The sequence below is a fragment of the Haliotis rubra genome, unplaced genomic scaffold (genome assembly GCF_003918875.1).
Source record: "Haliotis rubra isolate DU_JTF1 unplaced genomic scaffold, ASM391887v1 Scf2152, whole genome shotgun sequence".
In the NCBI taxonomy this organism is placed as follows: domain Eukaryota; kingdom Metazoa; phylum Mollusca; class Gastropoda; order Lepetellida; family Haliotidae; genus Haliotis; species Haliotis rubra.
The window spans coordinates 1-7566 of NW_025766173.1; positions in this window are offsets into that span (position 1 = coordinate 1).

Sequence of the window (7566 nt, forward strand, 5' to 3'; positions counted from 1 at the left end):
ACCAATGTGGCTATCCTTATCGCTGATGGAAGTCCGAATGTGAATACTTATTATACAGCTCAGGAAGCACAGCAACTGAGGAACAGTGGGGTCCGCCTCATCACCCTGACAATAACATCCAATCCTGAAGTGTTTCATACATTTGCGTCAATGCTTACATCAGACAACATTATTTCCATTGACAACTTCAGCCAGCTAGACAGCGTTCTCTCAATTCTGTACAGTTTATTATGCAACGGTGCGTTCTCATTTGCTTAATCTATTGTCAGATAAGCTTTGAATATTGCAGTTACAACTTGGCATGTGTTACGTGCAGGTATCCACATAATAATGTGAAGGAACCGACGGTGATTGAGAGAAATGTACGTATCAGTATATATGGTTGCACAGTGATACATCCCGATAGCTAAATATACTCGGAAATATATACATTTCCTTTTTCGAAAGTTTAGGCTCACTTAAAACACTCACTATATGTTATACATATATATGTGGTTACATCAAAGATTGATTTCTCCACTAACTTAGGGGAACCAACTGCAAACCTTATGTAGATGAACTGCACAAAGGATCATGCATTAAATTGCTGAAAAGCATTTGCAAATATCGTGCATGTGAACAGCTGCGTTTTGGTGTAAAGTTTTGTTAAGAATTCGCCAATTTTCTCTGATTTTTATCATTTATTGAATTCTTGAGAATAATCTTTTCAACGTTGCGAATTTGCATTGCAATACATCAGTTCATGTGTAAACAGTACCTTTAAACATTATGGAATATTTTGCAAAATTTAGTTTAGAACAGGTGCCCGAAGTAAGTGGCTATATCTACACTAGTGAGTCTAAAATTTTGAAAGGAAGTATACTTCAAAGCGGGAAACACATATGAGTTTTGTTAGGAGTGGTACCATGACACTGGAACCCATGACAAGATCGTAGTGTGTCCTTGAATAGATCAATACATCTACGGATAAATATCCATTTTAGCAATGTGCCCAGGCAGCCCATTCTGGTCTCGTATGTGCTGTTCGTTTACAACTGTTATCTTTATATTTGCAGAGTGTCAGCAAACTTATATGGATCTCGCATTTATTGTGGATGCATCTGGCAGTATTGGAGCTGAACATTTTCAAGAGCAACTACGTTTTCTGCAGACATTTATCTCGAAATTGCCAATTGATGAGGGCAACGTCCGAATTGGCATCGTGGTTTTTGGAACGGAAGCAAGGGTAGAGGTAACTCTAAGTCAGTTCAACAGCAGGAAGGAAATACTTGACGCAATTTCTGCCATAAACTATGATGACGCCGGTGCCGATGTTACAGCAGCACTGCGCTTGACCAAGAGACGTGTCTTCACACAAGAAGGAGGAGACAGAGACAACATCACCAATGTGGCTATCCTAGTCGCTGGTGGAAGTCCAAATGAGGAGACTGCCAATATAACTCGTGAAGCAAAGAAACTTAAAAACAGTGAGGTCCGCCTCATCGCCCTGGCAATTACATCCAATCCTGAAGTGTTTGATACAATGGCGTCAAGGCCAATATCAGACAACATTATTTCCATTGACAGCTTCAGTCAGCTGGACAGTGTTCGCTCAATTCTGTACAGTTTATTATGCAACGGTACGTTCACATTTACATATTTGAAGATCGTCCATAGCGACATTTTCATAATATGCAAGCCTAATGTAAATCAGTTTAAGTTTGGATGTCTGAAAAGGATCCGATCATATTTCTGCGGTCTAAAGGACAGGTTAAGAATTAAAAAGTTATCTAGGACTCAATATTATTCATGGGATAATCAGTGAGAGGGTTGGATGTAAACACGTTTTAACAAGATTGTTGTTATGAAGGGTCATGGTTGCGCCGCAGACAGTTGACACAGTACAGGTTTGGTGCTCCTTAGGTAAAACAGGGGCGGTGGGGTAGCCTAGTGGTTAAAGCGTTCGCTCGTCACGCCGAAGACCCGGGTTCGATTCCCCACATGGGTACAATGTGTGAAGCCCATTTCTAGTGTCCCCCGCCGTGATATTGCTTGAATATTGCTAAAAAGCGGCGTAAAACCATTCACTCACTCACTTAGGTAAAACAATACGTTGTAAGGTTATGGATTTGTAACACGTTGAAATTACGAAATAATGGTGGGTGTACATTGTCCGACCGATGGCACCGGCCATACTGAAATGCAAAGGCAAGTGATAATCATACGCGAGTGAGAGGGTTAGGTTTAAACACGTTTTAACAGGATTGTTGTTATGGAGGGTGATGGTTGCGCAGTATTTTAGACACACACGTGACTATGATTCACTGAATCACATTTGATGCAAAACATGATGGGGTAATTAGATTAGATGACACGAAAAACAACCGATGTGACTCACTCACTCACTGTTGTCCAGTTTTACATCTAAGGCTACTTGGTGGTGTTTTTTTGTTTCCATTGTGAATTTGATTCTATGGTGGGGTAAGTTGAGGTAGTCCAGTAGGGCTTCAGGGTCATGGTCTCTGTCTAGGTTGTGAGGGTGTCAACTACGTTTCTGTACCAGGGGATGGAAGGGGGGAGATGATATGGCTGCTTCTTCAAAGTTGGTCAGAAAGAGAGTGGGGAGAGGGGTGTCCAACTGGTCAGTTTGGGCCTGCAATTTGCTGTGTAGGACTTGGAGGGTTTTATGCAGTGTGATATGTTGGTGAAGAGGTCTACTGCATGATAGCTGACCTGTGTAGATTATTTCTTTGACAAAGGATATTCTTCGTTTCACAATGATGCGACAGCCTGTTTGCTGCAAAATCGTATCAATGAAATGGCAAATAAATATACATTCAAAGGAAATAAATCGTCTTACATGGCATAAAAGGTTAACCATTTGTCCATACCAAATCGACCCGTGAAGATCCGGGGTTGAATAGGTCTTCAGCAACCCATGCTTGTCACAGAAGGCGACTCTGCTTGTCGTAAGAGGCGACTAACGGGATTGGGTGGTCAGGCTCGCTGACTTGGTTGACACATGTCATCGGTTCCCAGTTGCGCAGATCGATGTTCATGATGTTGATCACTGGATTGTCTGGTCCAGACTCGATTATTTACAGGCCGCCGCCATATAGCTGGAATATTGCTGAGTGCGGCGTAAACTAAACTCACTCACCATACCAAATCGTCACTATAATTTCAGACATTGGCATGAAGAAGGGGAAAAGTTGTTTAACAAACGATCATGTAAATGACCGTGATTTAATGACTGTTGTAACAAAAGGGCAATCTAAAGGCTATTGCAAAACACGCGACACACATAGCCTGGTAAAAGATTGAAACATATCCTGTCCATCGAACTCGATTTGGTAGAGCCTGGTTTTCGGATCAGTCGTACGTGTGGCATATGCATCCTGAAAAGTCACGTGTGGCCTTCCTTCAGGAGGCATGATGACACGTTCTGATGTGTTGTGGTTTACAGGCATTAAAGTTCAAAGTATAATATTTCTTCAAGGGCTTTTGACCGGTGTCTTATTGTGACAGTGAATGAATGGATAGGTGTCATGGTGACAGAGCATTTGATTAATTAGTTTACTGTCAATTCGTGATTTTGTTTTCTCTTCTGTGACAGAGTCCAAAACAAAGTCCAAGAAATCTACGAAGAAGCCAGCCACACCACCAACATCCCGACCCCAATCCAAATCGATAAGAACAACCATTTCTGAAAGGCCAAACTCGAAACTGAGACCACCGCCTCAACAACTCCTAGAAACACAATGAAATCTACGAAGAAGCCAGCCACACCACCAACATCCCCACCCCAATCCAAATCGATAAGAACAACCATTTCTGAAAGGCCAAACTCCGAAACTGAGACCACCGCCTCAACAACTCCTAGAAACACAATGAAATCTACGAAGAAGCCAGCCACACCACCAACATCCCCACCCCAATCCAAATCGATAAGAACAACCATTTCTGAAAGGTCAAACTCCGAAACTGAGACCACCGCCTCAACAACTCCTAGAAACACAATGAAATCTACGAAGAAGCCAGCAACACCACTAACTTCCTCATCCCGAGTCAAATCGATAAGAACAACCATTTCTACACGACCAACATCAGGAACTGAGACTACTGCCTCAAAGACTCCTACAAACACATTGGCTACCACATCAACACCAATCGCCCCTATTTCAACGACTACAGTCAAAATTTCTTCAACCGCGACCCATATGACATCAACCCAAAATAAAACAACACCGGGCTTTATCACAACTACATCGACTACACTTGTGGACACGCATCCCGCCACGACCGTCAACACCAGAGGAAGCAGCAGTACATTTGCAGGACTCCTCAATGTCAGTGGTATAATCACTTCGACCATAAATGCTGCATTACAAAGATGTTACGAGCGATGTGAGAATCCAGTCTGGGCTACATCGACCACTTTTAGTGCCATAAAGAGCCTGCGTATCGAGAAGAAGGGCCTCTCCAAACATCGACGTGAGAAGACAACTGCATCCGATGACAGACAGTCGGCGGCTGTTGTTGCATCTGTGGTTCTTACCATTGCCTGGACGCCCATCCTCTGTCTGGTCATATGGGATCTGATCGATCTGTGTTGCAACAGACGTGCTACAACTCATCATATTATATATTCATTATATTAACACAGTTTTTATCTTGTTTTCTTTATGGTTTTTTAACATTATCAATATTCATGTGCACAATTTTTAAAGCAACTATTGGGTAACTGTAAATTTTGATTGCCCGCTTTTGTGGAGAGTTCGAATGTATATAATAATACATGTAATACCAAGAACAATAATAAGGTTAACTGTAAAAGGCTTTTTCTAGGGTAACCTTGAAACATATGTTGAAATGAAGATTTGTGTCATATAGTGGGTACATACACTGTATATATTCTTTGACGTAATAACTATGATCAAATTTTAAACAACTGAAAAATCTTAGCATATTAAACTTGAATATATGGATTATTATTTTTATAAATAATTTCATTCTGTGTACCAGAAAACACATTATAATAATTTGAGGCTGTGTACCAGAAAACACGTTTTAAGCGTATTGTCATAACTTACAGTGTTCTATTTTGCAATTTCCCTAACTTTGCTAACACATGTTATGTAGATCTAGCATTTGCATTTTACCTTAACTTGAGCAAGGTGTTTGCGAGTTTGAAAAATGACATATTTTACTAGAAGTGTTGTTTCATCAATTTTGAGCCCACCTAGACATTGGTACACAAATGATCAAAGAAACAGAAGTTGCTTACAATTTGTGGTCGAAATCATCTTAAAAATATGTATTTGACGATATATTGTGAAAGGCAACTTTTAATTTCAATACAGTTAATCATAACGTGACCATGAGAAACAGCATGACAGTTCTCTCTTGACAACTGTCTGGCAAAATTCCAGCGTATGTTATTTCAGATTTAATCACACAATAAATCAAAACTTTGTCCACAGATATAAATATCTGATATATGGTTATATATCGTGTCTGATAATCGTGCTCCACTGACGAACAAAAACACTTTGGGGTTCTATAGTTTCTTTGTGAAATTCTATAGTCACGCAATTTTATCTTAAGTCGGAAATCAGGTCCCGACTTTCGAGATGTAATATTGATGATTTCTGTCTACTGGGTATTGAATGATTGTGTTGTAACTTTCTTATATTTGTTGACAAGTGTACGTGTGCAGGTGTTTGTAACGCAATCTCAGTTCTTCTTATTATCGATATAGCAATATTTTTTCTCTTGTGATATTGGGATTATAAAGGTCGTGTGATGCGGTCGATCGCTCCTTTGAAATGAGTATATCTAAAGCACATATACATTGCTTTAGCTGTGTCGATGGGGATAGTGAAATGAAACCCTGTGTTTTATTTGCCACCTTTTCGCGAACTCTTGTGATTATTGCTATTTGTTGTGATAAATACATTCTCAGAATGATTTGGTCAGAATCGTTAATTTTATTCTGGTTTTCTATGGACGTGAAAAGGCTTTTGTCCTTTACATATATGCTATCAAGATTAAGGAAAGGGATTTGTATGACCTTTTCTTCTGTCAAAATTTCTAATACAAACCAAATGTAATAGCATGAGGGCTGGGAGTACAATGTATACATTTCTCACATAGACGGGTTGAAATCACAATTTGTTAATAAGAACCTTACTAGCGAAGAACAGGAATATCAATAATAGCTTCAGTATATTGGTATCCACTCCGGAATGGTGTGTGTAGCTTTCCAATCAATATTCGATGTTTGGAGACTGTTAATTCTAATATTTGACATATATTCTATGTGTTTAACTCGTTAGCGTTTCCACCTGTGGTATAATTACCATGTTTCTTGACATTTTACTGATGTTTCAGGAAACATTGTACACATAACACAATATGATGTGCTGCGTGGGTTCTTTAGGTCATGTTGTATGTTAACATGTGCACAGATGAAACTCTCAGCGATACAAACATACCTGTATCTAATTGGCAGTACGAACATGTTATGAAACTGTTTCATTTATAGATTTGATGATGGACAAATGTCATTACATTACATCCTTTACAGCTCTTTGATAATCGATGCATCACTATATGTAAATCTTAAAACTGTCGTAATGAACGAGGACAAGATTTAAAGAGTCTACATTATTTCTTTTAACATTGTACAGGTGTATGATATTCCGAAATATGTAAATATTACATCTGTGTTCATTGGTGCTGAGACACCGTTAAAGTGTGTTCAGGTAGTTATTTACACTAATTAAAATTAAACCTGTATGCCTGTGTGTATTTAAGCACGATGTAATATACATTTTTCCTGGCTTCTCCGTTAGCTCATTAAACTCATTACGTCAATTTTGTGTCTTTGAAATATTTGGAGACACTGATTGTCGCATGGTACAGTGTTAAAATCAGAAAATAACTGTATCTGTGGTTTGATTAATAAAGTTTGTTTGCTCATTGCAATTTGCCTGGGTTTGTTTCCTCATTGCTCTGGGTTTGTTTCCTCACTGCTATGTGCCTGGGCTTGTTTCTTCAATGCAATGTGCCTGGGTTTGTTTCTTCAATGCTATGTGCCTGGGTTTGTTTCCTCACTGCAGTGCTCCTCAATCACTTTGACATAGTTGAAGTCTCAGGTTCGACGGCACTGGTTGAGTTAGGAAAATCACCGACCCGTGAAGAACCGGGTTAGAATTGAACTTCAGTAACCCATGCTTGTCGTAAGAGGCGACTAACGGGATCGGTTGGTCAGGCTCCCTGACTTGGTTGACATATGTCATCGTATCCCAATTGCGTAGATCGATGTTCATGCCGTTGATCACTGACTGTCTGGTCCAGACTCGATTATTTACAGACAGCCGCCATATAGCTGGAATACTGCTGAGTGCGGCGTATAGCTAAACTCACTCACTCACTGAAAATCACCAACCTCATTTATTTTTAAAACGACGTCATGAGATCCAGGATATTAAAAGTGACAAAGATCAAGTATGATCTAACATATGCGCCTTGTCTTGAAGAGACATGGTAATGTAGTGTTCATATCTAAAGTTTGTCACCTGA